The following is a 27,721-nucleotide window of genomic DNA, read 5'->3' as shown; positions in this document are numbered from 1 at the left end:
TGAGTATCAACATGGCAGCTTTTTAGGCTTTGTATGGTAGGAGATGTAGATCTTCGGTTGGCTGGTTTGATGCATTTATGGTTCGACCTTGGGGTAAGGATCTATTGAAAGAGTCTCTTGAGAGAGTGAGGACCATTCAGGCTAAGCTTTTGGCAGCTCATAGTCGACAGAAAATGTATGCAGGCCGAAAGATCCGAGATTTAGAGTTGCATTTGGTGACCAGGTTTTATTAAAGATTTCACCCATACAGGGTGTTAAAAGGTTTGGGAAGAGAGGAAAGTTGAGTCTGAGGTATATTAGACCATTTGAGATGCTTAAACGTGTGAATGATGTTGCTTATGAGTTGGCCTTGCTGCAAGGCTTGGAGGGAGTTCATCCGATTTTTCATGTTTCTATGCTGAAGAAGTACCATGCTGACGGTACTTATATTGTTCGTTGGGACTCGATATTTTTTGATAAGAATTTGACCTATGATGAGGAGCCTATTATGATTTTTGATAGGCAGGTTCAAAAGTTGAGGTCTAAGGCGATTGCTTCTTTGAAGGTGCAATGGAAACATCGTTCTATTAAGAAGGCCACTTGAGAGGCTGAGTCCGATATTTCATAGCTGATATCTGATACGCTCAAATTACACCTATTAATGGTATAACGCGGACGTTGTCAAATATAGTAACCCAACAAGGTTGGGGTCGAATCCCACAGGGAATAGGGTGTGAAAAGTTTACTAAACTTGTAGATGCTAAGTTTTAGATCTAATGTCTTAATCCGATAAGTTGTGTAAAAGCTGGTTTTTCGATAACTAGTTGCTAAATTATTGCTTTGGTAAATATTTCTGGTACAAGAAACTAAGGTTGTGTCCCCGTCAGATGGAGCATATGATCATGGGTATTGATCTTGATATACTTATAATGGATCATTATATGAATGCACTTAATCTCTATGCGAATCTCTACTATTTCCCAATAAATAAAGATTATATCTTTCTATGATTTTCCCAAATATAAGAAAGTGATTATGAAGAACGATTAATCATGCGAAGTAAATTCCTCTTATTCCTAAGTGAATTTATTAAACAAGGTTTAAAGCTTTGAGTTCTTGTTAATTATTCTTACCAACCCTAATTATTTTTCCAAATAAATTTAGGGTTTATGGATTTAATCAATGTTTGCAACCATTAATTATGAATGAAGAATGAAGAATAATTAAACCCTAATAATCCATTATTTGTATAACAATCCCAAACCCAATCACAAAATACCCATCATTGGGTTCACAACCCTAGTAAGGGATTTTAGTTATTCATGACAAAGAACAAGCGAAAATAAATTGAAGAATTCATAAGTGCTTACTTTGGAATGTAAAAGGAATTGAGAATACTTGAATTGATGTTTGAATCTTCAAAACTTCAAAGAGAATTTTATGTTCTAAGACAAAGGTAAAAATATACTGAATGCCCTAATAAAAACCCTACAAAGACTATTTATAAGGTTTGGAAAATACACAAGTTACAGATTTTTCACTTCAGTCCCGTCATGATGAAATACGGTCCGTAAATCACTTTACGGACCGTAAAACGATTCACGCCCAAGTTAACTTTTCAGTTGTTGTCTGAAATACGGACCGTAAAGTGGTTTACGGTCCGTAAACAGCATGATCGTCTTTCACCTTCGCCAACTCAGCCTTTCTTCTGCCAGTGCTTGAATGGTTAAACACGTGCTGGAAGACGGGCCGTAAACTGAAACACAGTCCGTAAACACAGCTCGTATTTTGCCATCTTCCTCAGCTTGACTTTCTGCTTCTGGAATCCTTTAATACGACCCTGGAATACGGCCCGTATTGTGGAATACGGACCGTAAACCAAGTTTACGCCCTGATTTTGCATCTTTAACTGCTGTCATGCCAAATCTGATCCTTTTCCTGAAAAACACCAAAAAAACACGTAATCACAACGACTTGCTTAACAACAAGTAAAACTTATAGATGAAAAGTATCGATTGTGGTGTGAAATTCACGCCACATCAACACCCCCAACTTAAAGTATTTGCTTGTCCTCAAGCAAGCCATACCACGCAATGACTCAATCTAACACCTAGATTTCACAGAATAAAAATGTCTACATCGGTTTTGACTCGGAACTACCAGCATGCATGTTTTCCTTTAAACGACCACCCAAACTTTCTACTTTAAAGCAATATGCACAACTCAAGAATATGACGACTAACAATGAAGCTTCAATGAATGACATTACATTATCGGGCATATTATTGTGCGCACAAACGTTACTTTAGGCGGTCACTTTATTTTGCTCAATTTTCATCCTCATGCCCTCACATAGACCAAGGAATGTCCCACCACACATATATACAACAAGAATGGGACGAAGACGAAGAAGAAGAGAAAAACACTCACACTCACAAAGAATTCATATTTACACATGCAAATACCATAGGCTTGCCCTTATTTTCTATGTTTTCATCCTAGGTTCGTTCGGTTGTGATTACATTAGGACTTGTTTTGGCTTGTAATGTAGGCTTAGGGACGGGTAGGGTACTTTTTGGATATTAGTGACTCACCCTCCTTGACACTACGACATCTCTTCACCATGATTCGCCTCTTTTCTTTCCAACCCCCCATTTTTTTTTCAAGTTTTCAACCTCGATGTGGTTTCATTCCTAGACTTACAACTCTTTTTGTGTTCCAATTTCCTGAATATATATGTATACATGCAACTACCACATTGAGTCTCCACTAGCAAACTCCACCACCCCCAATTTTTTTTTTTTTAACATCTACTCCACATTTTAATTCACCCCCAACTTAGGCATTTTGCCTCTTCTAGCTAGTAGCATCAAGGAGGGAACGGGTGCGAAGATGAATTAATTGCAAAAAGGGTAAGGTTTCATAATTGGCTAGCCAAGAAAAAGGTCAAAAGGCTCAAAAAGGGAAACTAGGGGTATTTAAGCTTTTGGTAAGGCTTGTTTAGGCAAAGTGACTATTTCACAAAGAAGGCCTAAGATCATCTCACACCCAAACTAACTTTCGGATTTCATACAAGACCAACCGGGCAAGTTCTAGATTATACATGCATAAACAGAGTCATACTAACGGCTCACACACACATTGGCATAAGGACAATTATTTTTACACATGTGACCTCCCAAGTAGTCATTTATCACACACAATACCCCAACAACGATCATGTCATAAAAAGAATCAATCATGTTACTCAATCCTATTCTAAGTATGCATTTTTCAAATTTTCGAGGGGGAGGTCCAAAATTTCCCACAAACCACCATACATGCCATTAGTTACCAAGTAGTACCAAATAAAACAAAATTACTCTAATCAATCTAAGTAACATCCTAAACATGCCAGTTTCAACACAAATAAAACCCCTCAGGAAAAGAATTCTGGCAAAGAAAAACCGAGGGGGTTCCTAAACACATATTTACACTACCCTACTATCAATAAGTCCCACCCCCAACGAAAAAATCAAGCACTGCCTCAGTGCTTCAAATATAAGAACAAGGGAGCAAGAAAGTACCTGAATGCCGTGAATATCTCATGGCCGGCCCGCTACATCCGACGACTGAGTTGATGACTCTCCAGGTTGGCGCTGCGGCTCAACCAATGACTGAAAGATTGCCTGCTGCAGATCCTTCTTTTCAGTCTTTTTTAATCTCCTGGCCAACTCCTCCGGGTCCTCAGATGACTCACTGACCCTCTTTCCAGTACTACGAACAAAAGGTTCCGCCGCCTCCGTCTCCTCCTCAGAATCAAGCAAATCCTGCACCTTAAACGTACTAGGCAAAATAGCCTGTGGTGCTGGTGGGGCTACCATCCCGTGCATCTTGAGTGTTTCAAGCTCATTCTTCAGCTTCTCCAACTCACTCCTCAAAGAACTAGACTCCCCACCGGGTGCGGTCTGCTCTCGAGTGATCAATCTCGCCTCAAAGCTGTCTAGTCGAGCCTGATACACGTCATGCTTTTTCTCAAACTCCGCACAGATCTCTGTGGTTGCCTTAGTGACCAGTTGCTGCACTATTTTCACCACTTTCGGCCGGAACTGTTTCAAGATTTTGTCTACTTGCCTTTCAGTCTGCACTGCTTTGACTGCAATCTGGCTGTAGTTAGCAGGGCTGAAGTGAAGCAGTGCCAGTTCTAGATCAGTCGGCTCGGCTGTCGCCGCAGCAGTGGCAGACCCCGAAGGAGGACCTTGTGTGGCCGGATGTGGTGGAGGAGGTCGTGCCTCAGAAATACCCAATGTGGCTGCATCAGCCTGTGAAAAGACTGTCTCTGGAATCGCTGTCATGGGAGCCTCAGGCCTAGTAGTAGCAGCATCAAACTCGACCCCTACTGGATCAGTCCCATAAGCACGGTTCGGACTGAACTCCAGTTGAGTGTCGTCGTCCTCACCGGACAGATCTGCCTCCCGATCTCTCTTGCTTATCACCTTGTTTTTCCTCCAATCCCCTACATGCACAGCTGGGAGGGTATCGTCCCACTCTGGAAGTGGAATTATCTTGGCCTGGCGACACAATGCTGTGATAAGACAAGGAAATACCATGTTCTGATTAGGCTTGTGTGCCCGCATATGCAGCTCCTCAGCTATCATCTCCCCAATATTCATCGGGTACCGCATCAAGGTCCACCAAAATTTAGCCTCGGTGGACAAACAACTTTTAGTGATCTTGACCTTGCCATCATTAGTCCATTTTTGCTCATGTGGCTCAGATGTAATAAGCACCGCAGTCCATTCCCTGACGGATTTCTTGTCCTTCCTGTCTCGTTTGTCTAAGAACAGGCTCAGATCAGTAGGAGCCACAAAATCATCACCAAACAGGACCTTGTTGATGGCGGTGGAGGAAATATCGACGAGGGAGTTCCGGATCGTCACATTTTCCAGCATGGGAATCTGATGCCAAGCAAGATTCCGCTTCTTCATTGACATTAGGACAGCCCCATATGAAGCATAGAACTCCTGAACAATATGCGGAGCATACTCTCCCGGCTCATTAGTGAATGCATCTAACTTGTACCCTTTGATGGTTTCATCCAGCTGTGGATGAGCTGAAATACCATCGAAAATCAGCCGCCGTTCTTCAAATGTTTTCCGCAGCGGCTGTCCACTAGGCCCTGTCCCGGCCATCCATTGATCATATAACTCCTTCGACCAGCTTGCGACCCTCAGGCGGCGTATCAGCAACTGAATCACTGTCCTCATTAAACCCTGCTGAGTCACTCTCTGGTGTAGTTTGGGTGGCAGCTCCCCTGCTTGATGCTTCCGCGTCCGAATTCCCCCCCGCAGACTGAGAGGCTTCCGATGTAGATTTAGACGGGGTCATAGTTGGGGGCAGCGTAGATGTGATTGCCACTATAGCTTGGGCGGGGGCCCCCCTGACTTTGGGTGGAAGTATAACCTCGGCGTACTCGGACCCCGAATGTTCCCCTTCCGAATCGGAAGATTCATTTATTAATCTGGAACTCGAGCACGCCTTCTTCCTGTTGCCCGTGCTATGTGCCCCCTCTTTCGTTGCTTTCCTTTTGTGATCCATTCCTGAAAAATACAAAAGTAAGATCATTAGATTGTTCCTAATATTTGTGCTGTCAGTGGGCGTAAACACAAAAGACGGACCGTAAACCAGTTTACGATCCGTAAAGTGTGATCGTAAACTGGGCAGTTTTGTCGATAACATTTTGTTCCCTGTTAACCTTAAATACGGACCGTAAATTGAAATACGGTCCATAAAGTGTGGTCGTAAATTGCTCTTTTCTTGTGACAACATGCTGTTCATTTAGACACGCTCAAATACGGACCGTAATTTGTAATACGGTCCGTAAAGTGAGGTCGTGTTACGCACCACAGACAGACACTTTTTTTTTCACAAACTTTCATTGCTCATCTTGGTTTCACATTGTGTTCGGGGCTTAGGTTACTCAGACTTCACCTATTTTCTACCAATTCGCATAATTCTCACAGAGTCAAGCCATTGGTGGGCAGACCAAAACTACAAATTTTGAATTCGAAGTATGGAATGCCCTCCAACCCATATGGGTGTAATTAACACTGACCCACAAAAATTGGAAAGGATTAAACCTATTTATCCCCCACAAGATCATGAACCAAGGTATTAAATGCAGAATTTCACAAACCCAGTCTAAACAATCACTTACCACTAAGTTCAAAATCACAGATGTAGAAGAATAAGGAAAACCAATCATACCTTTTTGATGAAGAACTACGTGACTAGTGTATGCACAGATTTTGAGAGAAAGCACTTGAATCCCCAACAAAATTAAAACCTAGGGCAGGGCAGAAAGGGATATGAATGGGTGTGAGATGATCAGTTGGTGAATGGGGTTGGTGTAATTATGGTGGTGAGGAGAATGGAAGGTGATGGGAAGTTATGGGGATGGAAGAAACTAAAAAGAAAAAGCGTAAGATAGAGGGGGATCGTGGTGTAGGAGGAAATAATGGAGGGCATTTGAATAGGTGTGTCCATTTTATTTAACTGCTGCGTTATTAATTTTTTTTCTTTTTTTTTTTGTTCTAAATACGGTCCGTAAATGGATTTACGTCCCGTCTTTAGAGGTATTATGGTGGACAGTACACTGTAGTGTCTGATGTTGGTTTACGACCATGTAGGACAGACCGTATTTCATAATACGGTCCGTAAATCTGATCGTAAACCAACATGTTCATTACCTTGCTCACTGTTTTGCAGCATTGTTAAAGACGACCTGGTTTACGAGCCGTATTATGAAATACGGTCCGTAAACTTCAGGCGTCTTTTGCACTGTTGCGGAACAGTGTTTGACAACTGGACTTACCTGCAATTCAGCACAATTTTTATGTCATATCTTCCTGCACCAAAACAACCATTACCCTATATGTACGAATAACAATAACGAAAAAAATAAACATTACACTTGGGTTGCCTCCCAAGAAGCGCTTGATTTAACGTCGCGACACGACGGTGGTGACCAATCACTCCTTGTCTTGGTACACCAGCTCATTGTTTGTTCCCAGGTGTTTCAACCTGTAGCGATCAACAATCCTACCTTCCGAGACCATTCCGTGGTAGTGCTTCAATCTCTGCCCATTTACCTTAAATGTCCGAGTACCATCTCCGGACTTTAATTCAACCGCGCCATGGGTGAGGTATCTACCACCTCAAACGGACCAGACCACCTGGATTTGAGTTTACCCAGTAGCAACTTCAGTCGAGAGTTAACCAGTAATACAGAGTCACCCTTGTAGAACTCTCGCTTCAGAATTTTCTTGTCATGGTACTGCTTCATCCTTTCTTTATAAAGGGCTGCACTCTCATAATCCTGGTAGCGAAATTCATCCATCTCATTCAATTGAAACAACCGCAGCTTGGTTGCTTCCTCCCAGTTCATGTTCAGCTTCTTTAGCGCCCACATAGCCTTGTGTTCGAGTTCAACCGGCAAATGACAAGCTTTCCCGAATACAAGCTTGAAGGGTGAAGTCCCAATTGGAGTCTTGAAAGCAGTCCGGTATGCCCATAGAGCGTCATCGAGCTTTCGGGCCCAATCAGTTCTATTGGCATTCACTGTCTTTGCTAGAATACTTTTAATTTCCCTATTGGACACTTCAACCTGTCCACTTGTCTGAGGGTGATAAGGCATTGCCACCCTATGCTTCACACCATATTTCTCTATCAGTCCCGCAAACGCTTTATTGCAAAAGTGGGATCCACCATCGCTGATTATCGCCCTCGGAGTACCAAAACGAGTAAATATGTTTTTCTTAAGGAACCCCATAACACTTTTGGCCTCATTATTGGGTAAAGCCACCGCCTCAACCCATTTGGACACATAATCCACAGCTACCAAGATGTATTTCATTCCACCAGAACTCACAAACGGTCCCATAAAGTCGATTCCCCAGCAATCGAACACTTCCACCTCCAAAACAAAATTCATAGGCATCTCTTGCCTTCTGCCTATATTCCCTTGCCTTTGACACTGATCACAGGACCGCACCAACAGATTAGCATCATGAAAAATAGTCGGCCAGTAATAGCCGCACTCAAGTACCTTGGCTGCAGTCCGGTTTCCGCTATGATGACCCCCAACAGGAGAGTCATGGCATGCCTTTAGAATATCCATCACTTCACTTTCTGAGACACAACGCCGAATGATGTTATCAGCGCATGTGCAGAACAAATAAGGCTCGTCCTAATAATACTGCCGAGCATCCCGCAAGAATTTCTTCTTTTGGTAAGTTTTGATATCATCGGGAACTATACCTGTTACCAAATAGTTTGCAAAATCAGCATACCATGGTGCTACCTCCTTTGACACTGCCAACACCCTCTCATCTGGAAACGTATCATCTATATCAAGCTCATCAGACGGTCTCTCAGCTTCTTCAAGCCGAGAGAGATGGTCAGCCACCTGGTTTTCAGTGCCCTTTCGGTCTTTTACCTCAAAATCGAACTCTTGCAGCAGTAGCACCCATCTGATCAGTCGCAGCTTTGCTTCCTTCTTTGCCATGAGGTATCTCAAGGTTGCATGATCAGTATAAACCACAACTTTGGACCCCAACAAGTAGGCCCGAAATTTTTCGAAAGCAAACACAATGGCAAGCAGCTCTTGCTCCGTCACTGTGTAATTCATCTGTGCAGCATTCAGCGTTCTGCTAGCATAATAGATCGGGTGCATAATTCTTTTGTGCCTCTGCCCAAGCACAACACCTATTTCTAAACCACTAGCATCACACATCAGTTCGAATGGTAGGGACCAGTCAGGAGAAATAATAATAGGAGCAGTAGTGAGACGCACTTATAACTCTTCAAACGCCTTCTGGCACTTCTCATCAAACACAAATGTAGCCTCTTTTTCAAGAAGTTTGCACAAAGGATTTGCAACCTTAGAGAAATCTTTGATGAAGCGCCTGTAGAACCCAGCATGCCCCAAGAAACTGCGAACACCTTTTACTGAGATAGGTGGAGGAAGTTTGGAAATCACATCAATTTTTGCTTGATCGACCTCGATTCCCTTTTCAGAGATTTTGTGACCGAGGACGATTCCTTCCTTCACCATAAAATGGCATTTGTCCCAGTTCAGCACCAGATTTGTCTCTTCGCACCTTTTTAGCACTTGACCTAGATGGCCAAGACAATCATCGAATGAGTCACCCACCACGGAAAAATCATCCATGAACACCTCCAAGAAATCCTCCACCATGTCGGAGAAGATTGACATCATGCACCTCTGAAAAGTCGCTGGTGCATTACACAAACCAAAAGGCATCCGGCTGAATGCAAATGTCCCATAAGGACAAGTGAACGTGGTTTTCTCCTGATCTTCCAGAGCAATGTTGATCTGATTGTAACCTGAATAACTATCGAGGAAACAATAATAAGAACGCCCTGCTAGTCTATCCAACATCTGATCAATGAAGGGCATAGGGAAATGGTCTTTGCTCGTGGCTGTGTTGAGCTTGCGATAATCCATGCAAACTCTCCAACCTGTGACAGTTCTGGTCGGGATCAACTCATTCTTAGCATTCGGTACAACAGTGATGCTGCCTTTCTTAGGAACACATTGGACCGGGCTCACCCATTTACTATCAGCAATAGGGAAAACCACGCCTGCATCTAGCCATTTGATTATCTCTTTCTTGACAACCTATTGCATGTTCTCGTTTAGTCGCCTCTGATGCTCTACACTTGGTTTGCTGCCATCCTCCAACTGGATTTTGTGCTCACAGATCCCAGATGGGATACCTCGAATATCTGCTATGGTCCAACCAATAGCACGCCTATACTCTCTTAATACCTCCAAAAGTTGCACAATCTGCTCCTCAGTCAATAAAACTGACACAATAACTGGTAATGTGTTGTCGGGACCAAGGAATTCATATCTCAAGTGTGATGGGAGCTGCTTAAGCTCCAATCTAGGCGGCTCAATGATTGAAGGCTTTGCTGGAGGAGTTGTTCTATTTTCGAGATCAAGACTCAGCTTCTTTGATTGGTATGTGTATGAGCCCAACCCAACAAGAGAATTAACTATTTCCTCATAGTTTTTCATATCTTCAGCATCGAAATTCATCAGAATCCCAGCCAATGCCTCACCCAAGTTCTCTTCTTCCATTTTGAACTCTACTGCATTAGTAGCAACATCAATTGAATCAATTACCGAAATTCTCTCATAGGCACTTGGTAACTTCATCCCTTTGCTAGCTTGAAAAATCACTTCTTCATTGTTGATTCGGAACTTGATTTCATTTTTCTCCGAATCCATAAGAGCCCTCCCTGTTGCAAGGAAAGGTCTCCCCAGAATGATAAGAATGTCCCGATCAACAACACAATCAAGGATCACAAAATCAGCGGGCAACATAAAATCACCAACCCGCACAATTACATCATCTACCACCCCAATTGGTCTTTTGATAGACCTATCAGCCATCTGCAATCTCATTGTAGTCGGCCTTGGCATCCCCAAACCTGATTGTTTATATATAGCAAGGGGCATCAAATTTATACTCGCCCCATTATCACACAAGGCGCGAGCAAAATCATGGTGCCCAATAGAACAAGGAATGGTGAACGCTCCAGGATCTCCCTTTTTCTGAACAAGTGTGGTTGAGATGATGGAACTCACAGTGTGAGTCAAACTCACGGTATCATGTTGAACCGTCTTTTTCTTGGTCAGCAAATCCTTCAAATATTTTGCAAAACCGGGCATCTTCTTGATGGCTTCCAAGAAGGGAAAATTTAGAGATAATTGCTTCAGCTGATCGTAATATTTTTCAAATTTAGCATCTTCCTTCTTTTTTTACCATCCTCTGAGGAAACGGGGGTTTAGATTTGAAAAGCTGTGTCAAAGGGCGGAGGGCCCCTTTTACAGCCTGCTTACTTGTGTTATCAGCTTCCGTCACTATCTCTGGAATTTCAGGAACCTTTTTGTCAGCAGGAATCTCATCAGCAGTAATGGGTGCTTCAGACTGCACCTCATTTTCTTCATTTATAGGCTCAAGATCAATCATTCTCTCCGCAACCCCTTGTATTGTTTTACCACTCCTAGTAGTGATGGCAAACGCACGGTCTATACCGCCTCCCCCATTTCTGGGATTTGGAACTGTGTCACTCGGAAGTCCTCCCTTTTTAGGAGGGTGCTGCTCTCTAGAAATGTCCCTCATCTGCGACTCAAGCTTCTGAATGGCTGCTGTATGGGACCCCACTGTTTCTGTCAGTCCAGATAAAGTTCTGTCAGACTTAGATTGGTTTTCCAGAATCTGCACAAGCATTGCTTCAACCTTCGAACTACCTTGCTCTGATGACTCACTTTTAGGTGGTATATAAGGATTTGTACTCTTGTTCCCAAAATTGTTGCTGTTGTTATAACTCCTGTGATTTCCACCCCCAAAATTATTGTTGTAGTTACCAGAATTATTGTAAGCACCTTGGCCTTGGCCTTGCTGCGGTCTCCATTGATTTTGACTCTGATAGCCACCTTGGTAATTCTGTCTCTGATGACCCCCTTGAGGGTTGTTGACATAGTTGGCATCTTCAACCTGCCTAGATGGCCCCTCAAGGAACGGACCATCTTGAGCATGGTACATCCCTTGCGGCAAGACTGTATTATCTTCACAAACATTTACCTTTTTAATTTGAGTTTCATCAAATTTCTTTGTCAGCAAGGCAATATTTCTAGCAAGTGCTGCCAATGTTTGCTGGGTGTCTTGATTCTCCCTCACCATATTTTGGATCATAGCACTACCATATGGTACCACATCAGCATTGTTTGAGTGCCAAGCCTGATTATGAGTTGTCAGCCTGTTAAGTATGGTGGTCACTTGTTGAAAGGTCTTGTTCATAAAACAACCATCAGCTACATTATTAGCCACTGACTGTGACACTGGGTCTAATCCTCGATAGAACTTCTCCATCAATATATGATCCAGAAAACCATGATTCGGGCTGTCCTGCAAATACTCCTTGAATATCTCCCATGCTTCATATAGTTGTTCCCCCGGTCGCTGCTTAAATTCATATATCTTATCACGAATTTCAGCTCTTTTGCTAGGGGGATACCACTTTGTGAGAAAAACAGTTATCATTTCTGCCCATGAAGTAATAGAATTCCGGGGGAGCTTCTCAAACCATGTTCTTGCTTCTCCAGCTAGGGAATATTTGAATAACCTCAACCGAATAGCATCTTGTGAAACATTGTTCTGGATGTGATTAGCACACACATCCACAAAATTCTTCAAATGACGGTGGGGGTCATTCTCGGTAGAGTTCCGAAAGTATACCTCAAGCTTCAACAACTGGTATAGAGTGGAGTCAATTTTCACAGTAGTGGCTCCAAATCGAGGTTGAATAATAGGAGATGCATAGTCTTCCTCCGGAACAAATTCAGCGAAAATATTTTCATCAACTGGTTCATTCGCCTAATTGTTCACCACATTTCCTTGGTTGTCAGCTCGTTGATTTTGCTGATGTCGATTCATGATCACCTTATTTACGCAAGTAGCAGACAAGGTGTGATGAATTAAGCAAAAGACTTCAATCAAAGCAAACACTATTTAGTAATTTCAAAACCGCATTCCCCGGCAGCGGCGCCAAAATTTGATACGCTCAAATTACACCTATTAATGGTATAACGCGGACGTTGTCAAATATAGTAACCCAACAAGGTTGGGGTCGAATCCCACAGGGAATAGGGTGTGAAAAGTTTACTAAACTTGTAGATGCTAAGTTTTAGATCTAATGTCTTAATCCGATAAGTTGTGTAAAAGCTGGTTTTTCTATAACTAGTTGCTAAATTATTGCTTTGGTAAATATTTATGGTAAAAGAAACTAAGGTTGTGTCCCCGTCAGATGGAGCATATGATCATGGGTATTGATCTTGATATACTTATAATGGATCATTATATGAATGCACTTAATCTCTATGCGAATCTCTACTATTTCCCAATAAATAAAGATTATATCTTTCTATGATTTTCCCAAATATAAGAAAGTGATTATGAAGAACGATTAATCATGCCAAGTAAATTCCTCTTATTCCTAAGTGAATTTATTAAACAAGGTTTAAAGCTTTGAGTTCTTGTTAATTATTCTTACCAACCCTAATTATTTTTCCAAATAAATTTAGGGTTTATGGATTTAATCAATGTTTGCAACCATTAATTATGAATGAAGAATGAAGAATAATTAAACCCTAATAATCCATTATTTGTATAACAATCACAAACCCAATCACAAAATACCCATCATTGGGTTCACAACCCTAGTAAGGGATTTTAGTTATTCATGACAAAGAACAAGCGAAAAGAAATTGAAGAATTCATAAGTGCTTACTTTGGAATGTAAAAGGAATTGAGAATACTTGAATTGATGTTTGAATCTTCAAAACTTCAAAGAGAAGTTTATGTTCTAAGACAAAGGTAAAAATATACTGAATGCCCTAATAAAAACCCTACAAAGACTATTTATAAGGTTTGGAAAATACACAAGTTACAGATTTTTCACTTCAGTCCCGTCATGATGAAATACGGTCCGTAAATCACTTTACGGACCGTAAAACGATTCACGCCCAAGTTAACTTTTCAGTTGTTGTCTGAAATATGGACCGTAAAGTGGTTTACGGTCCGTAAACAACATGATCGTCTTTCACCTTCGCCAACTCAACCTTTCTTCTGCCAGTGCTTGAATGGTTAAACACGTGCTGGAAGACGGGCCGTAAACTGAAACACGGTCCGTAAACACAGCTCGTATTTTGCCATCTTCCTCAGCTTGATTTTCTGCTTCTGGAATCCTTTAATACGACCCTGGAATACGGCCCGTATTGTGGAATACGGACCGTAAACCAAGTTTACGCCCTGATTTTGCATCTTTAACTGCTGTCATGCCAAATCTGATCCTTTTCCTGAAAAACACCAAAAAAACACGTAAAATCACAACGACTTGCTTAACAACAAGTAAAACTTATAGATGAAAAGTATCGATTGTGGTGTGAAAATCACGCCACATCAATATCCCAAGTTTTTTGCTGTTTCATGTACTTCTCCGTTTTTTTTCCTTCTCCACTCAAGGACGAGCGATGCCTTAATTGGTATTTGATATAACGACCCGCTTGGTCATTATAGTCTTTTCGACACTTTTTCACCTTTCCCACGAGCTTATTAATTCACTTTTGACTCGAGTGGACCGTTGACATGCTTTCCGAGGTGTTCAGAATTGATTTGGGTGTTTTTTTGGGAAAATTGGGCTTTAAGTGAAAAAGAGTTAACTCAAAGTTGACTTTTGATTAAACAAACCATTTTTGACAATTCATCGATTTTGAGAGGTCCGGATAGTCATTTAGAATTTGTTTTCATATTTGGTTCGGTTCCCAATGCACTTAGGCACATTTTGGGACATGGTTTGGGAAATTGGATTTGAGATATTGGGGTTAACTTGGTCAACAGACCTCCGTTGGGAATTTCGAGGCCACGAGTACATTCATAGCGTGTCAGAAATTTGGTTTGAAAGGGTGAAACTTGGGATTCTTTTCTGGTGTCTGGTGCCCGCTTTGGCGGCACCAGCACTACGGCAGCGTATCCTTATAGCGGTCACCCTGGTGCTGAAGCGGCGTGTGTGTTTTAGGCATGACAGTTGTAGGGGTCATGGGACCGCCAAAGCGGTGCCGCTAGATCAGTCAGCTGATCGTGAAAGTGGGTGCCGGGCAGTTAATTCATTAAATTAAGTGTTACAAGCCCTAAGTCCCTCATTTATTACTATTCCAAAACCTAAGTTATTGGGAGCAATTTCAGGTGATTCTTGGAGGAAATTCTTGGTGGTAAGTTCTTCTAATTCCTTTACTATTCCATTTTCCTTAATCACCTTAGAATTCCTTTATCTTGATAGTTCAGTAACTGTTTGAAGATTAAAATAGGGTTCCATGAGTTCTTCTTTCTAGGCTTCTAAATCATGATTTGTTGGTTGGGTTAGCATCTCTAAGCAATGAATTGATGATTAGGATCCTTTATTTCATAATTTCTTCCTAATTAGTGGCTAATTTATGAAATTGGAAGTCAGGGTTTATACCCAAATTTAGGGGTTTTAACAAGAATCCGAATTTGATTAATTGTTGATTCTACTAGCTTGTTATTGATGGGAATTGATGACTTATAGCTTTAATTTCATGATAATACCTTTAGATTCCTAATTTCACCCTTCTAGTTCGTAAAACCCATTCTATAGGTTAGGGATTTGGGTCTTGAATAGAAGTAAAGTTTGATTGAAGCTCTTCTTGATTCTGATTTCATGATTCGACTATGCTTAGACTTTCTTGATCTCGAGACTCAAAGGAAGGGAAAGGCTAAGCTGTGATTGTGGAGACCTTACTGTTCGGCCTTCCAGGTAGGTTATGGATTATCTTACAGTGAGACTTCGTTTAGCGAAACATATATTTAGACGATATTATCGGAGAAAGCATGCAAACCCTTAGGAATGAAGTTGGGTTGGATATTATCTAAAGTTGGGTCCTGTTGTGTGATTAGGGTTAGCAACCTTGTTGTGTTGTGACTTATCTTGTTCTATTGTTGTTGGCTCGATGCCAAGTAGAGATAGTAGATATATGAGACTATTGATATATCCTGATTATGATTTTGTAGTATCTTACGTTATGTCGTTTGATATGAGGATAAAGATTCTATTATGGCTTATTGTTGTTATATCCCATATTTCGTACAATCGGACATTTCAAGATAATCGCGATAAGTTAAGGGTAAGGCTATATTTTTGATCTTGTTTAACACATAAGTTACTTAGGGATATTATTGGTATGGAAATATTAAGGAAGGCTAGGGGTAAAAAGGAAAATTCACAAGGTGGTTCATGGAAATATTGAGGCAAGGCTAGGGGTAAAAAGGGAAAAACAAAAGGAAAAAAAAGGTCTTGAAAGCCACCTTGGCCGTGTGGCTTGGTATGGGTCCCACCCATGCCTTGGCCAATTGACTCAAGCCATGAGTGAGGGCATGTGTTCCTCTCATATTTGTTGGAGTATCTATATATATATATGAAGAAGAGAGAATCATCTAGGTATTTCATCTTTCTTTACATCATAAGAAAGCTTGAAGAGAAAAAAAAAAAAGGGGCTATTCGGCCATACCCTAGCCAAACAAGAACCTTGGAAAAATTTGATCAAAAAATTATTTTCTTCTAGCATTTCAACCAATTAGAAGGTCCTTATTAATGTGGAGTAGTTGTTGGAGCAAACAACCACTCATCTTTTTGTAACTTACAACCCTAGCCAAGCTAAGAAGTTCAGTGGGAAGGTAAGGTTTAATCCTCTTTTACATGTGTTATGGGTGATTTGTACATGTTGTAGTGTGTAGAAATGAATGAAACTCATGAAATAATGTGTGTTGTGTTGTAGCAGTGTAGGTGTTGGTGTTGTGTAGAAGGGATGAATTAATTTTACTTAGTATTTTAGTTGTTGTTGTGGATTCTATGATGCAAATGAAGGTTTAATGGTTCAAGTTGGCATTGTAATTGTTTGTGGGTTGTTGTAGGTGTTAATGTGATTTTAATATGGTCATTTGTAATTATGAGAATGAAGTTGCTAATGTGTAGGTTGTTGGTGTAGTTCGTGAATTTGGAAGAAAGGAATGTGTTGTTGTTCTTGTTGAGTTGGAAGATTTCAGATTGTGTTGTTGTGGTTAATTTGAACATAAATGAAATGCCGTCGAATTGTGTAGAAATGGTTACCGACGTTAGAATGCATTCCGAATTAATCGTTGAAGTTGTCAATGTGGTTGTTGGTATTGTTATTGATGATTTGGCCGAGTTAAATTCTCGGGGTTGGTTGAATTTACAGGGGAAATGCTGCCGAAATTTCTGTAAATGAAGTGTTAGTTTAGGATTGGACTCTTAAGTATCTATAGCTAATGTTTGGTATCTACTAACATTGTTGTAGATCTTGCGAAAGTCGAGACTTAAGTTCGGATTAGCTTAGGAAGCGGGCAAGGTATGTAAGGCTTACCCTTTCTTTCTTTTGGCATGTCCTAGAGCTAAGTAAGGTATGACACGCACCTTGGGGTAACTCTACTCTTTAATTCCGAGCTTGTTTGCGATTCTTATTCACTTTTTAATATGAGTATACTTAGTATAGTCGAGCTTATTGTATGATTGCATAACGAGCAAAGCATAAAGAGTTCTTGTTTTTAAAAGAGTTCTATAAGTATTAATGTCCCTAACTTTCGTAGACGGTCTCGGATTACTTTAAAACGTTCATAGAGGGTTTTGTAGTAAATGATGTCCATAACTTTCTTACGCTAACTCGGATTGACTCGAAACGTGTTTATGATCGTTCAAGTGTCGATTAGTGTACTTATCTATCGAGTCTTAATAATTGATTTATATGCATATGGTTTCTCACTACTCTGCTCGTGCATGCCTCAATATGTCCTTCACCGAGTCCCGGGCCGGGTATGTTATCGTGCGCACTCCAGTGCATTGTTCACCGAGTCCCTCATTAGAGGGCCGGGTACGTTATATGTATATATATTCTGGAGTATGATGTGTTCTGGAGTATGATGTGTTCTGGAGTTATTCCCTATTCTGGAGTATGATGTGTTATGGCGCCAGTGACGGGGTGGCGACCATGTTTTGTCCACCGAGTCCCATAATGGGCCGGATGTGACATATTCCATCGACATGCATGATTTGTGTTTTAAAAGTAAGCATTTTGGTATTCTGGATTGTGTACTTACTTTTTGTATTTCTGGTTCCGATTATGGCTTTGTTTACGGTATTTCATGCCTTACATGCTCAGTACATTTTCCGTACTGACCCCCTTTCTTCGAGGGCTGCGTTTCATGCCCGCAGGTACAGACGCTCGTTGTGGTGATCCGCCAGCGTAGGACATCCATTCTGCTACTTTGAAGTGCTCCCTTGTTCCGGAGCCTATACTTTTGGTACAGATCCTTCTGTTGTATATATATATATATATATATATATATATATTTATATGTTTGATTAGGGTACGGTGGGGCTGTCACGACCCAGCTAGGGCAGCGACGGGTACTCGGAGCTAGTTACCGAGCACCGCTCACTCTACTACTTATCTTGCCCATCTAATATTCTTTTATCAATTTACATACCAGTTGTAGGAAAATCATAATTAAACAAACATAAATACTTTATATACAATTGCCTTTCGGCCATCAAAATAATATACATGCATATGAAAACGTCTTGTGAGACCATCTAACCCACACTGCGTATCTACGAGCCTCTACTAACATGCTGTATATTCATGGACGGAACAAGACTCCGTCGTGCCCAAAAATATACATATATACCAAAAGGATAATCCTAAGCACCTCCGAACAATGGAGTTCTTTCAACCAGCTGACTGCTGCTGAGGATCTAGGCCAAGCTCTCCTCCCTGTCTACCTGTGGGCATGAACACAGCGTCCGAAGAAAGGACGTCAGCACGAATGTTTTACTGAGTATGAGAAGCATAAACAATGAAAGAAAACATCAACAACATAGTGATAACATCAACGTGAAATATCTGGATCTGTCTGATAATCATAAAGGAAATCATGCGTGCCATCTTACTCATACTCATCCTCATAACATGTATGCATTATATGCGAGCTGCCCGTCCATGTCGGAACGGTGTGATAATCAATAATATTAGCCCGCGTCCAGGCCTCCCGCCTCCGGGGTACCATCTCATGCCGCCCACTAGTGGTGTCTGCCCATGCCCGAAGGTCATGGTGTATCCGTATAGCTGCCCGCCTTGGCGGTGACTGCCCGGCCAACTAGGCACGGTGTGAAATGCTCATGTCATGCTTATCATAAAATGCTCATAATAATAATATACTCATCATAAAATATTTATCTCATTGTAATACATGCATAAGGCTCAAGATCAACTTTATTCTATCGGGGTGACGTAAGGTCGTGATCCCCCGATTCCATTATGGAACAACTATTGATACTCTGCCTCACCTTGAAGGAACTAGTACATACGGTGAGTGTAAGCGATAATTAACATCATCATTATACTACTCTCATCATATCGTATTCCTCATCTTATATAGACATTAAGGAGTTAGACTCTTAGCCTTTCGGACTATAGGAACTCATGAAGAGAATAGGAATTTCGTGCTACAAGATTCATGCCATCAGGAAGAAGGGACTAGCCTCACATACCTTGGTCGTTTAGCTAAGATATCGCTCACTCGTTCTCCTTCAATATCGCGTCGTTACCTTCATAAAGAATTCAAATCAACATTAGCATACTAACTACAAGAACGCGTCGCCAATTCTAAGAGAAGTCGGACAGCGCTTCTCTTGTTTATACTATTTTTCCCATGTTTTATATTAACTCCCAACATTCATAGCATTACTCACAATATCGAAATCAACAATCGTCGTTTACGTACATTTAGCAAAATCCACCATTTTCCTCCAATTTCCCTCATAATTAGCCTTATGACTCGTCCTTGCATTTTCATGCGTTTAATGCTTGTTTCATGATGTAAGCATCGTTTACAACGTATTTGTATTCACAACACTTCAACATTCATAATTCAATCCCACTATCATTCATTTATGGCACTATTCACTCAGTAATGGTCCATTTCTATGTTCTTCTACATTTCAAGTGTCTAAGCTTTTCAATACTTCAAACAACATAGAATGATCATGAAACTTACCTTGAATAGTGGTTGAACAACCCTTGAGTTGAAATTCTTCACTTAGCCAAAACCCTAGTTCCACCCTTTGTGGGATTTCTTAACCTGGATGATCTTTTATGGTGTTCTTACACTTGATTTCATAAGCTTGGTGGTGTTGATCTTGATGTTCCTTGTGATTCTCTTGAATTCTTGTGGAGAAAATATTTGGAAAGTTCTAGAGGTCTCCTGAGTTGCATGAATAATGAATGAAATAAAATGAGGCCTAAGTTCCTTTTAATAACTCAAAAGCTAATGTTTAATGAGTTTCTGTCGGGATGAACAGTGACCGTAATGTGCAGTTTACGGACAGTATTCTGATTTACGGTCCGTCCCAGTGAACGTATTTAAGCATTCTCCAAAAGCAGAGAGTTTGGCTGGTGGACAGGGCAGTTTACGACCTGGTTTACGGTCCGTAAACCAGTTTACGGGCCGTAAACTGGGTCGTATTTAACCATATTCAACAATTTCCAGAAAGTTGAGATTTTTGGCAGGTTGAAGGATGAGTGCACTATACGGTCCGTAAACCACTATACGGTCCGTATAGTGCCATATACGACCACTGGCAGGCATTTCTCCGCAACTTAATTTTTTTTCCGAGATTTCATAATTAGCCATTCCCGACTTAGTGAAACACCATACACTCATCATACCAGTACGGGAAAACTTCCGAGGTGTAACATTCTTCCCCCCTTTTGGAACATTCGTCCTCGGATGTTCGACACTCGGGGATTCTAGAAAATTTTTGCCAGAGTTTCCTTTGTAATTTGGCACTACCAATTTACCACAACGACCCATAATATCATCGCCTCACAGGGCTATATCACAATTTCAACACATTTACAGCCACACACGACCAAAAACATAAAATTAGAACATTCATACCTCATATCGTCGACGTCTCATCTTGAATCTCTTCTGGGGATTGGAACAAATGGGGGTACATAGATTTCATCTTCTCCTCCGCTTCCCAAGTCATTTCTTCCCGATTATCGTTCCGCCACAGAACTTTGACTGAAGCAACCTTTTTATTCCGAAGCCTTCGCACTTGTCTATCCAAAATAGCAATGGGCACTTCTTCGTATGTCAACTTCTCTGTCACTTGTACATCATCAATCGGAACAATCCTCGTGGGGTCTCCAATACACTTGCGGAGCATCGAGACATGGAATACTGGGTGTACAGATTCGAGCTCTGAAGGCAAGTCCAACTCATAGGCTACTCTTCCCACCTTGCGGATGATTCGATAAGGTCCAATGTATCTTGGGCTCAATTTCCCCTTTTTGCCGAACCTCATTACTCCCTTCATTGGTGAAACTTTCAGGAATACCCAATCATTAGCTTGAAATTCTAAATCCCATTGGCGGTTGTCCGCATAAGACTTTTGGCGACTTTGAGCTGTTAACAGTCGATCTCGAATCACTTTAACCTTTTCGACTGCTTGTTGGACCAAGTCAGGGCCTATCAATCGTACTTCTCCGGTTTCAAACCATCCAATTGGAGATCTGCATTTTCTTCCATATAAGGCTTCATACGGGGCCATTTGGATACTGGAATGATAGCTGTTATTATAGGCAAATTCAATAAGAGGCAAATGCTCGTCCTAACTACCACCGAAGTCCAGCACACATGCTCGTAGCATATCTTCTAAGGTCTGAATAGTGCGCTCGGCTTGCCCGTCGGTCTGTGGGTGGAACGCCGTGCTGAGCTTAACTCGAGTACCTAGACCTTCTTGAAAGGACTTCCAGAACTTGGCTGTGAACTGCGCCCCTCTATCCGTGATAATGGTCAAAGGAATACCATGAAGTCGTACAATCTCCTTGAGATACAATTTAGCATAGTCTTCCGCTGAATATGTAGTCCTGACGGGGAGAAAATGAGCTGCTTTTGTGAGCCTGTCCACGATCGCCCATATAGAATCATACTTCCCTCGCGCACGGGGTAATCCTACCATAAAATCCATATTAATTTCTTCCCATTTCCACGTAGGAATTTCCATTTCTTGCAATAAACCTCCTGGTTTTTGATGTTCGGCTTTCACTTGCTGACAATTTGGACATTGGGCTACAAACCCTGCTATGTCTCGCTTCATGCCATCCCACCAATATAGCAACTTAAGGTCGTGGTACATCTTGGTTGCACCTGGATGAATAGAATACCGGGAATAATGTGCTTCCTCTAAAATCCGTTGGCGTAAGTTTGACACATCCGGTACGCATAACCTGCCCCGATATCTAAGGACCCCTTCTATGGAAACTTCGAATGGAGACTTTTCTTTTTCGTGAGCTAGATCTCGATAATGACTTAGCTGGGAATCCTCATATTGCCGTTCCTTCACCTCTAGATTCAATGATGAAACTGTAGGGTCATTGATGCTAATACTTGCATCTCCTGCATCAGTCGCACGTACGCCGAGACTTGCTAGTTGATGGAGCTCACGAACCATTTCCTGCTTTTTCAAAGGAACTCCACATAAACTACCCATCGATCGGCGGCTAAGTGCATCTGCCACTACATTCGCTCTCCCTGGGTGATATAGAATGTCCACATCGTAATCCTTTAGTAATTCTAACCATCGCCTTTGCCGCAGGTTCAACTCCTTCTGTTCGAAAATATATTGGAGGCTTTTGTGATCCGTATAGATGTCAACACGTACACCATACAAGTAGTGCCTCCATATTTTTAAGGCGTGGATAACCGCGGCCAATTCGAGATCATGAGTCGGATAATTCTGTTCATGCCTTCGCAACTGTCTCGAGGCATATGCAATGACTCTCCCATGCTGCATTAATACGCATCCTATTCCCACACCGGAGGCATCACAATATACGACATAGCCATCGGACCCTTCTAGAAGTGTTAGCACTGGCGCTGAGGTCAACCTGTTTTTCAACTCTTGGAAACTACGCTCACAGGCATTATTCCACTGGAATTTAGCCAACTTCTGAGTTAACTTCATCAATGGGGATGAAATAGATGAGAAGCCCTCTACAAATCTCCTATAATACCCTGCTAACCCAAGAAAACTACGAACTTCTGTAGGTGTCGTAGGCCTTGGCCAAGTCTTCACAGCTTCTATTTTCTGAGTGTCGACTCGGATACCATCATCTGAAATAACATGACCTAGACATGCCACGGATTTTAGCCAAAACTCGCACTTCGAAAACTTTACATACAATTCCCGATCTCGAAGAACGCCAAGAACAATTCTTAGATGATCTGCATGCTCTGACTCTGTGCGAGAATATACCAGGATATCATCGATAAACACTATCACAAAAAGGTCTAAGAACGGCCTGAACACATTATTCATCAAATTCATGAACACTGCCGGGGCATTCGTCAACCCAAACGACATTACTCGAAACTCGTAATGGTCGTACCTCGTTCTGAAGGCTGTCTTGGGAATGTCTTCTTCTCTGATCCTCACTTGATGATAACCCGATCTTAGGTCTATCTTAGAAAACCACTTAGCACCTTGTAATTGATCGAACAAGTAGTCAATTCTGGGAAGGGAATATCTGTTCTTCACAGTCACCCTGTTCAACTGTCTATAATCGATACACATTCGTAGCGACCCATCTTTCTTTCGCACGAACAAGACCGGTGCTCCCCACGGTGATGAACTGGGTCTAATAAAACCCTTCTCGAGTAAGTTTTTCAACTGTGCCTTTAGCTCTTTCAACTCTGCTGGAGCCATTCGATAGGGAGGAATAGAAATAGGCTCGGTGTTGGGTACTACATCAATAGCAAAATCGATTTCCCTTTCTGGAGGAAGGCCTGGTAACTCGTCAGGAAACACATCTGGGAATTCATTCACTACCGGGACAGACTGGAAAGCTGGCACTTCCACTTCCGTGTCATGAACCCGAACTAGATGACAAACATAACCCTTGGCTATCATCTTTCTCACCTTAAGGTAGGAAATAAAACCTACCCATTGGGGAAACTGTATTACCCTTCCACTCGAGTATGGGCTCTCCCGGAAATTTGAATCGAACTACCTTTGTCCGGCAACAAACATTAGCATAGCATGATGCCAACTAGTCCATACCCATAATTACGTCAAAATCTATCATCTCAAGTTCAATCAGATCAGCCTTTGTCTGACGATCACGTATAATGACTACACAGTTCTTATATACTTGCCTCGCTATTACAGGATCACCAACCGGAGTGAATACTTCGAAAGGTTTAATTGGCTCGGGTCTCACCCCAACACAATCAGCAATATACGGAGTAATATATGAGAAGGTAGAACCTGGATCAATCAGAGCATATACGTCACGGGAAAATATAGTCAGGGTACCTGTGACAACATCTGGGGAAGACTCGAGATCCTGTCGCCCAGCTAAAGCATACACACGGGGCTGAACAGCACCTGAAGTAGATGCTCCCCCTCTACCTCTACCTCTACCTGCTGTAGTCTGGGGAGTCTGTGCTGTCGGGCGTGCTGAAGAAGAACCCGCTGCTGAACCTGTAGGCTGAGTCCCAGCTCTATCCCTCGCTGAGGGGCAATTTCTCATCATGTGACCAACTTGCCCGCAAGCATAACAAGCATCCGAACCCTGACGACACCGTCCGGAATGTAATTTGCCACACTGGCTACACCGCGGTACTGGAGGTCTCCTCTAACTAACATCTCCCTGATACTGAGAACTTGGGGCCCTCGAACTCTGACCCTGCCCTGACTGGAAAGAGCGATCGAACCTTCCGTCTGAGAATCTGGGAGGCGCACTAGTCGCGGACTGACCTGAGTGCCTGGAATGTGTTTGTCTCGATCCCTCTCTATACTCACTGTTCTCTCCCATAGATCTAGCCCTCTTACCTTGTCTTCTGTCACCATCACGATCAATTTTTTGCTGTCGTTGTCGTTCCTCGAGATTCTGAGCGTGGGCTTGTATCCGGGAAATATCCATCCCGTCTTGCAAGGAGGCCGTCAAACAATCTCTGTACAAATGTGGCCCCAGACCACTCACAAATCTATAGATTCTGTCTCCCATGTCGGCCACCATAGTCGGAGCATATCGAGCCAATGAGTTGAATTGCATGCTATACTCTCGGGCACTCATACCCCTTTGCTTTAAATTCAGGAACTTGTCCGCTCTAGCTCGGCGGACTTCGGGTGGCAAGTAGTGACGAATAAAGGCATCTACAAACTCTTGCCACACGGGAGGTGGAACATTTTCTCCTCTTGTTATCACCCAATTCTTATACCATAACACCGCCACATCGCGGAGTCTATAAGTAGCCAACTCCACGGATTCGGTCTCGGAAGCATGGATAATCTCTAAAGTCCTCAACATCTCATCGATAAAATTTTGCGGATCTTCATCTGGCTTTGACCCAAAGAATTCTGGAGGATTTAAGGCCATAAAGTCACGGGCTCTCGTGCTAGCTGAACGATCCCTTGGACCCGCATCCTGTCGTTGTGCCTGAGTGGCAACCAATTGTGTCAATAAATGGATGGCCTTGGACACTTGTTGACCCGAAGCACCCGGTGGAGGAATCGGAGCTGAGGCTCCTCCCTGCTCTTCTACATTGGGCGCGGCCTCACTTTGCGATTCGCTTTCCTCTACATTTGCAGGAGGCTCTCTTTCCGCCTGCCTCTTTGTCGTAACTTTTCCCTTCTGGGCAGCTGTAGCTTTTCCCTTTGGCGGCATTTTCTGAAACCATAACCCACTTTTAGGAATAACATAATCCTAAGCATGACTCTATCGCACGATTTCATGAGAAGAAGGATGGTCATTTTCCTAAATGCCCTGTAGCCTCTTGTTTATTAGCGTGGCGTGCAACACGCCATAAACAAGACCCTACTAGACACGGCTCGTAGACACTTCCTAGGACGAACTGCTCTGATACCACTTCTGTCCCGACCCAGCTAGGGCCGCGACGGGTACCCGGAGCTAGTTACCGAGCACCGCTCACTCTACTACTTATCTTGCCCATCTAATATTCTTTTATCAATTTACATACCAGTTGTAGGAAAATCATAATTAAACAAACATAAATACTTTATATACAATTGCCTTTCGGCCATCAAAATAATATACATGCATATGAAAACGTCTTGTGAGACCATCTAACCCACACTGCGTATCTACGAGCCTCTACTAACATGATGTATATTCATGGACGGAACAAGACTCCGTCGTGCCCAAAAATATACATATATACCAAAAGGATAATCCTAAGCACCTCCGGACAATGGAGTGCTTTCAACCAGCTGACTGCTACTGAGGATCTGTGCCAAGCTCTCCTCCCTGTCTACCTGTGGGCATGAACACAGCGTCCGAAGAAAGGACGTCAGTACGAATGTTGTACTGAGTATGAGAAGCATAAACAATGAAAGAAAACATCAACAACATAGTGATAACATCAATGTAAAATATCTGGATCTGTCTGATAATCATAAAGGAAATCATACGTGCCATCTTACTCATACTCATCCTCATAACATGTATGCATTATATGCGAGCTGCTCGTCCATATCGGAACGGTGTGATAATCAATAATATTAGCCCGCGTCCAGGCCTCCCGCGTCCGGGGTACAATCTCATGCCGCCCACTAGTGGTGTCTGCCCATGCCCGAAGGTCATGGTGTATCCGTATAGCTGCCCGCCTTGGCGGTGACTGCCCGGCCAACTAGGCACGGTGTGAAATGCTCATGTCATGCTTATCATAAAATGCTCATAATAATAATAATATACTCATCATAAAATACTTATCTCATTGTAATACATGCATAAGGCTCAAGATCAACTTTATTCTATCGGGGTGACGTAAGGTCGTGATCCCCCGATTCCATTATGGAACAACTATTGATACTCTGCCTCACCTTGAAGGAACTAGTACATAAGGTGAGTGTAAGCGATAATTAACATCATCATTATACTACCATCATCATATCGTATTCCTCATCTTATATAGACATTAAGGAGTTAGACTCTTAGCCTTTCGGACTATAAGAACTCATGAAGAGAATAGGAATTTCGTGCTACAAGATTCATGCCATCAGGAAGAAGGGACTAGCCTCACATAATTTGGTCGTTTAGCTAAGATATCGCTCACTCGTTCTCCTTCAATATCGCGTCGTTACCTTCATAAAGAATTCATATCAACATTAGCATACTAACTACAAGAACGCGTCGCCAATTCTAAGAGAAGTCGGACAACGCTTCTCTTGTTTATACTATTTTTCCCATGTTTTATATTAACTCCCAACATTCATAGCATTACTCACAATATCGAAATCAACAATCGTCGTTTACGTACATTTAGCAAAATCCACCATTTTCCTCAAATTTCCCTCATAATGAGCCTTATGACTCGTCCATGCATTTTCATGCGTTTAATGCTTGTTTCATGATGTAAGCATCGTTTACAACGTATTTGTATTCACAACACTTCAACATTCATAATTCAATCCCACTATCATTCATTTATGGCACTATTCACTCAGTAATGGTCCATTTCTATGTTCTTCTACATTTCAAGTGTCTAAGCTTTTCAATACTTCAAACAACATAGAATGATCATGAAACTTACCTTGGATAGTGGTTGAACAACCCTTGAGTTGAAATTCTTCACTTAGCCAAAACCCTAGTTCCACCCTTTGTGGGATTTCTTGACCTGGATGATCTTTTATGGTGTTCTTACACTTGATTTCATAAGCTTGGTGGTGTTGATCTTGATGTTCCTTGTGATTCTCTTGAATTCTTGTGGAGAAAATATTTGGAAAGTTCTAGAGGTCTCCTGAGTTGCATGAATAATGAATGAAATAAAATGAGGCCTAAGTTCCTTTTAATAACTCAAAAGCTAATGTTTAATGAGTTTCTGTCGGGATGAACAGTGACCGTAATGTGCAGTTTACGGACAGTATTCTGATTTACGGTCCGTCCCAGTGAACGTATTTAAGCATTCTCCAAAAGCAGAGAGTTTGGCTGGTGGACAGGGCAGTTTACGACCTGGTTTACGGTCCGTAAACCAGTTTACGGGCCGTAAAC

General features: G+C 42.0%; 1 non-coding gene across 1 annotated transcript; it reads left to right on the top strand.

Annotated features, from left to right (window-relative positions):
- The first annotated feature begins 11,940 nt into the window (after positions 1-11,940).
- LOC132600933 (small nucleolar RNA R71) lies at positions 11,941-12,046 on the top strand. Its single transcript, XR_009567389.1, has one exon. It is a non-coding gene; the product is annotated as a small nucleolar RNA R71 (small nucleolar RNA).
- Positions 12,047-27,721: the final 15,675 nt, after the last annotated feature.

This window comes from Lycium barbarum, chromosome 6 (genome assembly GCF_019175385.1).
Source record: "Lycium barbarum isolate Lr01 chromosome 6, ASM1917538v2, whole genome shotgun sequence".
NCBI lineage: Eukaryota > Viridiplantae > Streptophyta > Magnoliopsida > Solanales > Solanaceae > Lycium > Lycium barbarum.
This window is presented reverse-complemented; position numbering and strand designations above follow the sequence as displayed.